At 33.0% G+C, this 14,073-nt stretch overlaps 1 protein-coding gene across 1 annotated transcript in view; it reads left to right on the plus strand.

Moving 5' to 3' along the window:
- The window catches only part of CDH8 (cadherin 8), a 546,497-nt gene that overhangs the window by 432,473 nt on the left and 99,951 nt on the right, over positions 1-14,073 (plus strand). The gene's annotated exons all lie outside the window — the stretch shown is intronic.

A 14,073-nucleotide genomic window follows, 5' to 3' on the forward strand; every position in this document is an offset into this window, starting at 1 on the left:
TTCAGTACTTGTATCTGAAATCTTTCTAGATCAATAAGACTAATCAGATCTTGCTAAAGATTTAAAGGGGTGTCAGATAAGTAGAAATATATCCTTGCTGCATGCTGAATTAATCAAAATTATCATTATCCATGTTGTATTTTTATTTTGATAAGCATTTCCTAAATATGATTTATTCTAGTTCAGGTTATATGCTGGTATTTTGCAAGCAGCATGTGGCTGTCAGAATTTGACACTTTTGTGTTTTATTGAGATCAAAAGGTCATCTTCACATCATGATGAGACCTAAACAAAAAGAATCTCATGGTATCATTAGTTTAGGAATATAGATAACCTTTAATGGTTTATCAAAATACCTTCTGTTATTCAAGTTTCATTGCCTATATTTTAGTAGGATTTATCTTCAGGTCATTCTTTATTGTTTACTTTCTAGAAATAACGTGTACTGAATTATGGAATTATTGGAAAGAACACTTGGGAGTTTAGTCATATGATCCCTCCCCATTAAGACAGATCAGCTTGTGGTAAGGTTAGTTAGGCTACAGAGTATTTTTCTTGTTATAGTTATTATTTAAAAAATTAACAAGCATTTATTTTCTCTTTTTACCATATTCCCTCCCACCACCACTCTTGCCTAAGGGGTGGGGATTGCAGGGGTGGTGAAGAGAAGAAAAAGAAAAGCACTGTATATATATATATATACAACTCTGAGGCTCCATCTCATTCACATGACCAAAATCACTTATTGTTAGGGATCTAACTATGTTATTTACTGCTTCTATCCCCTCATTTTCAATATCAGGGTATTTTTTTAACCTATTAGTATTATAAAATTAAGTTGCAAATAAATTAACTCATGAATATCTTCAAATCTTGGCATTTTCTAGCCAAAATATGGCAGAAAATATTTGGTCTAACAGTATACAGTTCAAGATTTCTTTAAAAATGTTGTTCTTTTCTTTAGTAGAGAAAAAATTAAGTCCTTACTTTTTATGTACACAGTGCTTGAATAACTCATAGCAGAAATTATAATTTGCATACAATATGTCTTATGAGAAAGTAAAGTTACAATCTCCTTTTTGCCAATTGTCAGAATGGAAGTGCTTGGTATTCACCTGTAGCCAAAGATGCACACTTATGAAACAGAAATGTTGAACATTGAAATTTCAGTACTAAGTGTGACACATCAATTACAAAAAGGCTAGAGGGAACAAATCTCCTATACAAGGAGTTTGGGAAAGGAAACACAACTTAAAAAGTAAAGAAATTGAAATTCTATTTCTGTATCTCAGCCAGACACAGAGTTCATAAGAAAAAAAAATAGCAAAAGTAATCTGCCATGAGACAAAGAAAGGATGGATGTTAGACATTTAGGTTTTCTAGGTCTTTTGATAATAAATTTAAAATAATAAAATAAAATTAGGATCTTTACAACACTCATGAAAACAATAAATATAGGAAATTTAATTTTACCTTCCCTGCCAGAAGGCATCTTTCAAGATCAATTTGCATACACAAAAGGGGGATATGATTAATTTACAAATGGAGATTAAATTGATGGCCTAACAAAATGAGAAAAATACTTTTTCCATTACATTTTTCATGGAATGAAGAAGTGGTATATTAATACCACACATAAAACAAAAATTGGGGAAACTATACATGAAATAAAGTTTGGATTACCACTAGAAATTTGGATTTCAAGAGTGCTGCTTATTAGGTTCAGCTGTTGCTATCATTACAAACCAGCAAATTTGCATAGTCATGTAAATATGTGTATATTCATGTATATATACATACTATTAATATATAACTATATATATACCACATACATATATATAATTATACATGTATATGTATACACATACCACACACACACACACACACACACACACACATATATATATAACATCTGAGAGGCATTGTGGTACCCTTGATCAATAATTGACCTCAGAATCAGAATGACTAGGTTTAATTCTTGACACATAGTGGCTACATGACTGAGCAAGTCATTGTCATTTAACCTTTCCATGCTCCTGTCAACTCTAAAATTGTCAGTAAACCCAACTATTGCCTATCTCTTCTGTTAGAGAGAATTTTCTTGAACCTACAAACTACATTTGTGCTCCCTAAATACATTGACTGAATTAACTATGAGAGTTCCATTTTCCAAGTGTTCTATTAGGAAATTTTCTAATAATGATGAAATCTCAGGTCTGCCCTCTCTTCAAGATAGATCGATACATAAATGACAGAGACAGAGAGAGAGAGACAGACAGAGAGAGACACACAGAGAGAGACAGAGACAGAGAGGCAGCAACAGACGCAGAGAGACAAAGACAGAGACAGAGAGAAATAGAGAAAGACAGAGACAGAGAAAAGAGACAGGGACAGAGACAGAGACAGAAATAGAAACATAAACAGAAAGACAGAGACAGAGAGACAGAGGTAGGGAATAAGAGACAAAAAGCAGAGAGACAGAGAAAGAGAGGGAGAGCAGTATTTATACTAGCTGGCACAATGGAAAGAGCAATGGATTTAGAAACAAGAACTTAATTCAAATCCACCTTCAGATAATTAATAGATAACTATTTCTGGAGAAGTCACTTAACTTCACTAGCTCATCATGTGTAAGGGGAAGCAATAACAGCTACTTTCAAGACTATTGTGAGGATAAAATAAATATTTGTAAGATTAGCAAATCTTAAAATGTTTAAAGTGCTATATAAATGATAACATCATTATTACATGCTACATGTATATTTTAAAATACCTAATATAATTATTTATACTTCAATACTTGTAGTGATTCGGAATTTCATTGGTGTGAATACTCCCCATAAGAATAAAACTCTTATGTGACTTAGGTGGCCTTTGGAAATCACCATGTCCATAAAATTCTTCATTCTAGTATGAATCATTTTCAATTTAGACAGTAAGCACCCAGATTGTAGTTTGTAGGACCTTATATTTTACTGACAAAATCTTTGATGACATAGAGTCACTTCAGGCTTTTATGAGGCATCAAAATTAGATGTGAATATATGTGAATAACATACATTTTTATACACATATATGGATGTGTATACATACATTCTGTTGTTTATTCATATCAGTCATGTCCTACTCTTTGTGACCTCATTTGGGGTTGTCTTGGCAAAGATACTGAAGTCATTTGTAATTTCCTTCTCCAGCTCATTTTACAGAGGGGGAAATGGGACAAGACAGGCATAGATGAGTTGCCCAGGATTACATAATTAGTATCAGATTTGAACTCAATCTTGACTCCAGGACTGAATTTCTATACATTTTGCTGCCTACCTGGCCTGTATACATATACATATACATACATACATATAATTACAGATATGTAATATACACACATTTGTATCTTCATATACATTAAAACATATATGTTATGTTCTTAAATATAGATATACTTTCTCCAGAAGTCTTAATTCAAATTTAGATTTTAATAGCTTAAAACTACATTCAAACTTTTGAAGCATTGAAGCCTCGACAATCTGACTGTCTGTTCACCTATCTATGTATCTATTAAAGTCAGAATATTATGATTTGAATATATGTATATGCATATATTCATGCACATATATACAAATGCATAAGATACTAAAGTTATTAAAGTCATATGTACATGCAGATACAGATGTATAAGCTTTAAACTATTAAAGCTTAAAACTGAACATTGGGGACATTATATCTAAATGTATCCATCTTTTCTTTTCTTCAAAACAAGAGTATTCAAAAGTATTATGACAATAAGAGACTTTTTATAAGGCTGTTAATTTCAGAGTTCCACAATCTCTTCCCTACCTCTACCTCCTCTGATCCTTCCCCCACAATTTTAGGTTTTAGGTGGGAATAAGAGACAAAAAACAGAGAGACAGAGAAAGAGAGGGAGAGTGGTGTTTATACTAGCTGGCACGTTGCCTTGAATATGGTAATATATAATACATATAAAACTGATAAAGAAGGAGTCCAATCTTCCAACAAGAATGAAGTGTAACAGTTAAATAGACTGAGACTTGCAATGATATTCACAAAATATCACGTAAATCAGAGGGACACTTCCATCCCTGGGTGGCCCCCCATAAAAGAATTTTAAAATGATGTAGGTAAGAACCATATGGTAAGAAGGCAGGGACAGGCTGTGATTTCCACAAGGGGATGAGTTATCCACATGCATGAGATCCTGGATCTTTGAAGCCTATATTCATCAATGTATTGAAGTAGAGTTGATCACCCCAAGGAACCAGAAGTTCAATTCATCAGATTAGAACACAGGATTGTGAGCAAAAGGAAACTATTTTCATTTCAGATAGTACTTTATGTCAGACAAGAACCAAGTTCATTTCTTTATTCTACTCCTTTTTTATTGCTTCTTAACTCTTTATTCTTATTTAGTAAGAATCTTTGTAAGGAAAAGGATTACAATGGTACCATTGTGTATGTGTATGTGTGTATTTGCAGAAAAGCCATATTTACAATTCTATTCTTTAATCAGTGCCTTTAAGGAAGTAGTATTTAGGTTTGAGTAACTTTTTCTGTATTATTTGCCTAAAGATATTAATTAGATTATTACCTCTATTGAACTGGAGTGTATAAATTTGTGTGAGTTTTAAAGGTGCTATTAGGCTTCTTTTGACTTGTATTTTGCACACTTTAGCAAAGGAAACTGGATGGTACTGTTTTTGTCCTTGTCTCAGTTCCATTCTCTATCTTCTCTCTGTCTTTGTCCCTGTCCTTCTTCCCTTTCCCTTTCTTTCTCTCTGTCTCTCTGTACCCTTTTTTCTCTCTGTCTCAATGTCTCTGTCTCTCTGTCTTTTCTGACTCTGTCTCTGTCTCTCATACACACACACACACACACACACACACATACACACACACACCTCTATGAAATGTTGATCTCTTTATTGTTTTCAGAGGAGATAGTCCAGTCTGGTAACAAATGATGGGTGAAATTGTCATTTCTACATAAGCTTAGGGGAGCAGTTAGCAGTAGGTCTGAAAGACTGCTGTGAGAAAGATAGTTCATGCCAATGAATTTACAAAGAGAAACAAGGTAATAGAGGCAGTTAAGTGGTATAATCAGTAAAGTACAAGATTTGGAACCAGGAAAATTTATTCAAATCCTACCTCAGGTCCTTATTAGTTGTATAGCTCTGGACAAATCAACTATCTTTTCACAATCATAGTTTCCTCATTCGTCAAATGAAAACTTTAGATTCTATAGCCACCAAGAGCCTTTCAAACACCAAACCTATGCTGATATGATTAATTTTCTTTGAAAAGGAAATAATTCAAGATGAAGGATTCATATGAGAACAAAAAGTGTCTGAAATTGAACCTATCCAACACACACACACACACACACACACACACACACACACAAGCACTTCTGATTTCCAAAACCCCTCATATCTAAATTTAGTCTTCTATTTCTTTCTAAGTCTTTTTTCTTAAAGGATACCATTGGGCACTCAGAAGTATGTTAGTTAAATGACTACATCTATCAAAGACTTGTAATACCAGTATCCAAAACAATGAGAAAGCATTTCAAGGATAAAGCAGAAGTGTACAAGCTCAAGTTTAATTGTTTAAGTACCATTGGCTCTTGCCAGCTTTTTTCTCCCATATGGAATTGTGGCCCCAAATTCCTAATTTAAGGGCTCCCAAACCCCAGTGTTCTACAGTTCCCATTTTAATACTCAGATTTTCAGTTTTCTAGTCACTTTCCCCACAACATATTCACACACACATATACACACACATTTCTGTTATGTACCGACTCTTTCACACTCATTTCTGTTCTACTCCACTAACTCAAACACTGCTAGAGTTGTAATTAGAGTGGTACGATCAGAGCTTTTCCCTAGAGTTACAAAATCCAGAGGGCATTGTTAGCATTTATCCCCCTTTATTATGTAGCAAAAACTAGAGGTTAGTGCCTTAATAGCAAAACTAATTAGTTGAAATCAGAGGATTCTAGAGCTAGTTTTAGAAGGGACCCTGGAGATTATCCAGTCTAAGCCCATCATTTTGCAGAAAGGAAACTAAGTTATCTGTACAAGGACACACAGATAGTAAATATCCAAGGTGGGGTTTGAACCCAAAGCCTCTGACTCTTACTAATAATCTTTCTACTGTATCATGCTGCATAATATACCAGTTAACCCTTTTCCTCCATAGTTACTGACTCATCTGGTTTACTTACAGCTTTCTTTTTCTTTCAATGTGACCTCATCAGGATTAGCCCCACAGTGTCCCCAAAATATTCTTCCCCCATGGGGCATTGCATCCAAAGTTTCCTTTAAAAGTCTTTTTGTCTCTCCAGCTTCTAGTTATAAATGTCTTTTAAAAATTATTTAAGGGACTTTTTAAGCTCTTTGCTCCAGGCCTCAGAATTTTTAGTTTTAGGTCAGATAACCACTTCATCTTCCATTGTTAAAAAAGTCACCAGAGGTCATTTCATACCACTACACCTAACTAGAATTAACAATCAATACAATTATAGAAATTGGTTCAAGGGGTGGGGTTGGGAACTACTGCTAGCAGTGGGAAATTTTGGTTTCTTTTACATCACAATCTATCCTTTTCCAGGAACCTCAACTCTAACAAAAATCCTCTTTCAAAACATTTCTGGTTCTCTATATCAGAGATCTAGTCCCTAAGGTCTATTTTATTCAAGCAATTCTAAGAGAAGAAAGGAAAATGAGAGTATTGAGTGAGCTCAGCATTAGATCACTAGTGTATCTGTGTGCTGGATGGTGGGGAGGGGAGAATAAACATGATACATAGATGTATGGGCTTTAGATATCTGCCTAGAATCCTAGGAGTCATGCTGAGTACACAAAGTACATAGCCAGCACCTTTTCTGCCTGAAATTTCTGAATTATTTGCAGGTCAGATTTTAAAGGACATATTTCTGAATTTAAGCAGGGTATCTGATCATTTAAAATCAAAAATGTGCTAATGCAATGAAAATGTGATATTGGAAAAAAATTCAACTGATACGACAAGAAGAGGTTCCACAACACACTTTGGAACATATTTGAGTAAAATTGTATTGCAGAAGACTTCACACTCCTTAGCTGTCCTGAAATTCTGCAGAATTGAGAACTGCTTGAAACAAGTAGGTTAGCAGTTAAGAGTTAGGCATCTTTTCATGATACTTTAATTCAATTAAAAAAAATCTTTTAACTAAGTTAGTATGGTCAGTAACCGTGCTAAGAACATGAAAATGAAACTGTCAATCTTTGTCTGCAAAGAGACTTCAATAATCTGGGGTGCTTTCCCTTCTTCTTACCAACATAATAACATTATTATTGCTTAGTGGGATTTGAATATAATACATTATATATCTTTTGATGGTACCTTTTGATAGCAAAATAATTTATTAATCTTAAAGGCCATGGCAGTTCTTGAGAGTCAGAATCATCAGTCTGTTGATTTTTACATACAGAATAGATCTGGAGCAATTTACCCCAAACTTACTTACCCCGGTTTCTCCCTGTTTTTATCCAATAAAGAAGCCACCTCAATATCCAGAATTATGATCTTCAATAAATATTATTCAAATATTTACTGACATACAAATATTTTATGACATACAAGTAACTGGAAATATAATGTTGAAAGAAGTCAGTCCCAGCCCTCATGTAGTTTTTAATCTAATAGGACTTCTATAGATGGATTAATCAAGTAAATGGAAATGAAACTGTTTTCATAAAATATGGGGGAGCAAGTGGCTATGCATTCTTATTATTAATATTTGTTCAAGCTATTTTTTTTAGAATCCTTCTAGAAAAATCTAACAAATATATGCTTGATAAGGTAATCTTGAAATTACTCTAAAATTTCTGGGAATTTTAATCTATAGTTAACAAGGAGAAACAGAGTGACTTTCAAATGATACTATTAATATAATTATCAATAAATTGAAAAAAAATAACTCAAGGAACATAAAGTAAAACCGAAAAGGATTGAGATAATAACATAAATTTCTTATTCAGAATGCAATCCTATCCTTTAAACCTTAAACAGGACAGGACAACTGAGAATTTCTTCAGAGCACTGAAATTTTGAGAGCATTTTAATTAATTATTTTAGAAGAATAATTATTCAGAAGAATTCTGAATTTTGTAGTAATGGTCAATTGCCTTCATGATGATCCAAGGCATTAATTTCATACTCTGCCTTCTCCATCTCTGACCCTTATACACACATCACTAATTCCATCTTTGATAACTGATCATTTGCAAACTTTTGCTTTGAAGACATTATCATATAATTAACAAGAATAACTAAATAAAAGAGGAAGCTACTGGAAAGCAAGTTTCTCCTTTCCTATCTCAACTTGGCCATAAAACAGGTGAGCGCTTAATTCTACCTGCTCCATTTCCCTTACTTCACCCCCATTAATGGTCTTTCTATTGTGTAGATATGGGGTCCCTGGTACTCTGATAAATCTGTTGGTTGCAACTTACCAATGAGCTACAATTCAGAAGTATTTTAAAGTCCATTGCATGAAATTGAGACTAGTCTTTTCCAAAGAAACATGGATATGATTAGAATCATAGATTAGCTTATAAAGCCTATTTATTTTACATGATATTTTGTAATGTTCTTCTCTAAAGTATAATCTTCTCTGGGAGCAGGTTTCTTGGGGGGCTTCTGGAGGCAGCCTTAGTTTCAGTTCAGTGTAATCACCCCAAATGCAGCCAGGAGTTAAAGTCCAGATCCTTTATTGTTTCCTTCAAAATAGCCTGGTTAGCTTTCTTAGAGGCCTATTTCTCTCCTTGGTTCCAAGAGCTCTTGGTGCTAGTCCTTCACCTCTGCCAGCTTCAGCCTCCAGCCAGCACAAAGGTGGAAAATGGAATGAATCTGTCTCTTCCTCTGAGAGTGGGCTTGTGTGTCTAGCCCTGAGAGCTCCTTGCTTATATGCTGTACACTAAGTACACACCAATCATTATATCACTGGGAAACCATTATTTGTTATAGGATTGAATCAATTCTAAACTAGATTTAAACATTGTCTCCACCATTCCACTTAGTACCTTGTTTCAGGTTCTATCCCATAACATCTCCTTGTAGGATCAGATCAATTATACTGGACCATGCTAAATTAGATAGTTATTGTCTCTATTAATTCCACTGTTTTAGTACTTTGTAAGAATCATAACAATATATGAAGAATTATATTAAATGAAAACTAACTGGGAGATAAAATAAAATCATTAAATAAATTGATTTCAATAATACAATTGATAATTTTTACAGTAAGAAGGCTTTTTGATGTTGAATTTCATGTTTTATACAATTTGGTATTGAGTCAAAAGTTTATGACATATTTTTGAATCCTTTATCTCCACAGAGATAGTCATTGCTATCAATGTTTCTGAGAAAAATAAACCCATATTCCAATTCAGAATACCATGGACATTTTTTCCCATTTTTCCTTTCCTAGTGTCCAGATCTACTACCTGGCAGTAGTTATCTTAAAAATAGTTCAAGAGATTGAAAACTTTGTGAGTTTATGTGTGTATGTGTGCACGCACTTGCATGCACATGTTTGGAAGATTAAATGCACCTGACAAACAACAATTTAGCTCTCTTCAACTAAATAAAAAGAAGTCATCAATACTTAGAATTCTGAATTTTGTAGCAATGGCCTATTTCCTTCATGATGATCCAAGGCAGTAATTTCATACTCTACCCTCTCTATCTCTGACCCTTATCCTTATATACACATTCCTACTTCCATGTTTGAAACTCTAGTAAGTCAAGCAGACATAAATAGGAATGTGTATGTCTGTTATCACACTTTCTTCCACTCTTCTCACAACTCTATTAACTCCCTTCTTCCCTAACTGTTGGTTTGTTCTATACAAAAAAAAAAAAAAAAATCTTGTATATATCAGAAGGTGACCTAGAATAATTGTTTATATTTCAGACAATTGAATGGATGGAGTTAGAGTCATTACCATAGATGTTAGCTAACAGTCACAGAGTAAAGAAAGACAACAGTGAGAAATAAAAGAAAATGACTCTTTAGAGAAGTTGCCTTGGTTAGACCTTCCGAGAACTGACCTGGAAAGGTTGTTAAAGGCACTCAGGTCAAATAAAGAACTGTCACTTTGTTTCTGTATTTTATGACCCATGGCACCATTAAATTCTTATGGTCATGAAGAATAAAGTGGAAAGTCACTCATCATCTTTTATTTTCCCTCAGAAGGAGGGACATCATCATGGGGGTCCAACAATTATTATTATTAATACTAAAATTACTATTACTAATAATAGAATAGGATTTTAAAAATCAGCTTACTATTCAAATATTACTCACTAAAGAGAATTTTTCAAAAATTTAAATTGAATGATCATCATAAGTTTCAAGATTTCCAACTATTTCATATTTGTCTTACATAATAAGAGAAATCAGGAAAATCATACCATGTCTCAAAAATCTTAATGTAGTTTTAAGCTATTAAAGCTTAAGTGAAAAACTAAATTCAATTTTGCTGTCCACTTATTCTTAGTACATCCCGAAGTTTCTGAATTGATCATCTTGAATCTTCTCTCTTAAGCTTTAAATTACTAATGTATAAAACTGCATTAAGACTTTTAGGATAATATACCTATATATACATCTCTGTGTCTGTACATAGATATGTGTATATATACATATATGCTATTAAATGAATTTGTTAATCTCTCAGTCAATTTGCATATCATTGTTTATATATGTACATAAGAATGATTAAATGAAGGTTGTTTATCCTCCTTTGGAATACCCTTTCACCCAACTGTCAGATAAGGTGCTGAGAAGTTACAACATGTGCAGAGCCATATTCCAATAAAGCTGTCTCAGCAGATTGGCTAAGCCAACAGACTCAAACTCATTGATGACTTAGGAGGATATCTATCCCAAGGTTGTGAAGATAATCTGGCAGAATGGGGAGAAAAGAACAATTTGTATCAACAGCTATGAAGGCAGCTGAAGCAGATGGTATAGAACTCTTAAAGTTTGGTCAGACATTGAAGACGACAAAGTCATCTACTTTAATCCAGTCTTTTACCAGTCATCTTGACTTTTGTCTTCCTACTATATTTCAGTGACTCTGAAAGAGAGAGGCTAATTACTCTGTGCAACACTAAATTACTTAAATTCAATTCACAAGTCAAAATATGACTTCAAAATGTCATTGGTCTTCTTTCAAAAAAAAAGAATGAATAAAAATGTGTGTATGTTACACACATAATTAATTCATCTATATACATATGTGAAAATGTATACGTGTGTATAGTGATGTGCATAAGCCTGTGAAAACTAACTGGGAGATAAAATAAAATCATTAAATAAATTGATTTCAATAATACAATTGATAATTTTTACATTAAGAAGGCTTTTTGATGTTGAATTTCATGTTTTATACAATTTGGTATTGAGTCAAAAGTTTATGACATATTTTTGAATCCTTTATCAATATCTGTAATACATTAGATATTAAGTATACTTTAATAAGCATTCTGTTTTTTTCCATGTTTAAACATGCTAGTGTTTTAATCATTTGAGTTCCAAGACTATCAATGCAAGTTATCTCCATCTTTTAGATAAATGGATTAATCTTTTATTATCTGTAGGAAAGCACAAGGTTTTATTGCAGCATTACAAGGGCATTTGGGAATGGGTATAATTCCAGAATAATGCTGCTTTTCATTGTACTAATATATATTCAAGATTCATTTTCCCCTCAATGGGACAAAGACTTCTGGTATCACAAGTCAAAAATCCCCAAATAAAATTTTTATGGAAGGGTGGATATTTAGTAATCTAGGAATATTGTCCTGATCTTAAAGATCAATTCAAGCTTCTTCATAAAACAAAAAATATATATTATAACCTTGAAGGGAAGAGTGAGTTTCAGTGGTAAAAACAACTTTTTCCTGATCTTTTATATCATAATTTTGGTAGTGTTTTATCCACAACAAGCATTTTCTTAATGGCATTGCTTAATAGCTGCTGTATGTATATTTGTGTTGGGTGTGTGTGTGTGTATGTGTGTGTGTGTGTGTGTGTGTGTGTGTGTGTTAAGCTAATTTTCCTACTATTCTTCCAATTTAAAGAATTATAAAATGTACCATAGAAAAAAAAATCATTAACATTACCTCTAGCTGCCAAATTCCTCTAAAAGTCATTGTTTCTATGAATTGATTAGGCTATTTAGCAGAAATAGTTCGTTGACTCATAACAATTTTCTTCTTCTTTTTTTTTTTAATGTATCAGTTTTGGCCATATTTTGCTCTGTGATTCATTTGATTGATTCTATTTCATTATCAGCTTGAATGATTCTTAAACAGTTGATATCTCTGTGCCAACAGCCCTTGCAACATTTCTATGAGACATTACCAAGTGTTCTTTAAGAACTGTGATTTTGGCATGTTTCTTTGGAGTGACTTTTTCCCCCCAAAACCACAACTAACACACAAGCAAAGAGAGAAATGAACCATATCTCTCTGTGTGACACAAATTCCAACACTTAGCTGACAGTGAGCTGACTAAAGGTAGCAGGGAAAGCAGCTTAATCTAATTTTATTTGGTCATTTAAAATTCTGGGTTAATTTTATATCAGTAGAAGCATCCAATTATTACTGTTAGCATCAAAAAATATTTCAAATTTATTACTTTTACCATATAATTTGTATAAAAGACTATATATAATGCATATAATGTATACATATTGTCTATATATCCACATATGTACTAGTATACATATACATATGGTTGTAACATACACATATATATGAAAATGAATGTTCTTTTCTGTTTCCTTATCATTATGAAGGTAAACTTAAGTTCTTGAAATTAGATATAGCAGAGCACAATCACTTCCATATCTTAGGTTCTGAGTGCTAGACTACATGAACTATGTGTCTCTTGTTTAAGTTTCAACCTTACTAAGATCAGAGCAATTCATCACTAAAATGTCTACAGCATTATGAATTTTTCAGTCAAAGCAAATACTGAAGACTTATTAAGTTCTAAAGAAGTTTCAGTTTGTATCAGTATTTATCTTGACAAAAATAAGGGATACATATATAAAATTAACATTGGATCTCTGATTTGTCATTTTAGGTAGTTATTCTACTCAAGCAAGATGCAATTTTTTTTATGAATTGGTAAACAATTCTCAAGACCTGATTCAGTTGGGGGAAGAACAAAATAATACAAGAATAATAAACACTTATAAAACATTTTAAATTTAAGAAACTTATGTTATTATAAGTGCTTTATTTCATTTAAACTTCAAACGAATTCTATGTATTAGGTGCTTGTTATTCTCATTATACAGATGAAAAATCTTAGAATAAGGGTGATAATTGACCTACCCTTGGAAAGTTAGTGTTAGAACCAGAATTTGAACTCAAAACTTACCTTCAGATTTAATACTATTTCCACTAAATCATATTAGCTGTATGCATAAGTAAATAAAAACAGTGATACTGTATTTCTTAAGCCATTCATATGAACTCTATTTTAATTACATCTTTCCACATTGCAAATACTCTATCATAGGATAAGCGATTAAAGTCATAACCATAGTAAATATGAATGACTAAGATAATGTTTTGATATCATAAGAACTACCTCCACCCCATCTTCCTGAGGTTCTTGCAGATGAAACAAGCACATTCAACCCGATCCATTTTCAAGTATCTGCATCTATTCAAATAGCTCTCTTCACAGTGGTAATTCCTCTAATCCCTATAATTTATTCAGCTCAGGATACACTCCAAAGCATTGTTTGAATTTGTTATCCACTGACTTTAAAAACAGTATTCATTTTGGGGGGTGGGGGTTATGTTTCAATGCTTGGAAAGGCTTGTTGCAGTGGTGTTTGTTCCTGGAAACAGTCCCCTTCTTTGGCAAGGAGAAGGGAGGCTGCTGAGCATATCTTAATAAGAGTGCCAAGGTTTCCAGATTTCAATACCTTACCCTCCCCACATCACACAGTATAGTCTTCTGCCATTCCCAAAGGAGCATGAGCTTAC

Source organism: Sarcophilus harrisii, chromosome 2 (assembly GCF_902635505.1).
Source record: "Sarcophilus harrisii chromosome 2, mSarHar1.11, whole genome shotgun sequence".
Taxonomy (NCBI): Eukaryota; Metazoa; Chordata; class Mammalia; order Dasyuromorphia; family Dasyuridae; genus Sarcophilus; species Sarcophilus harrisii.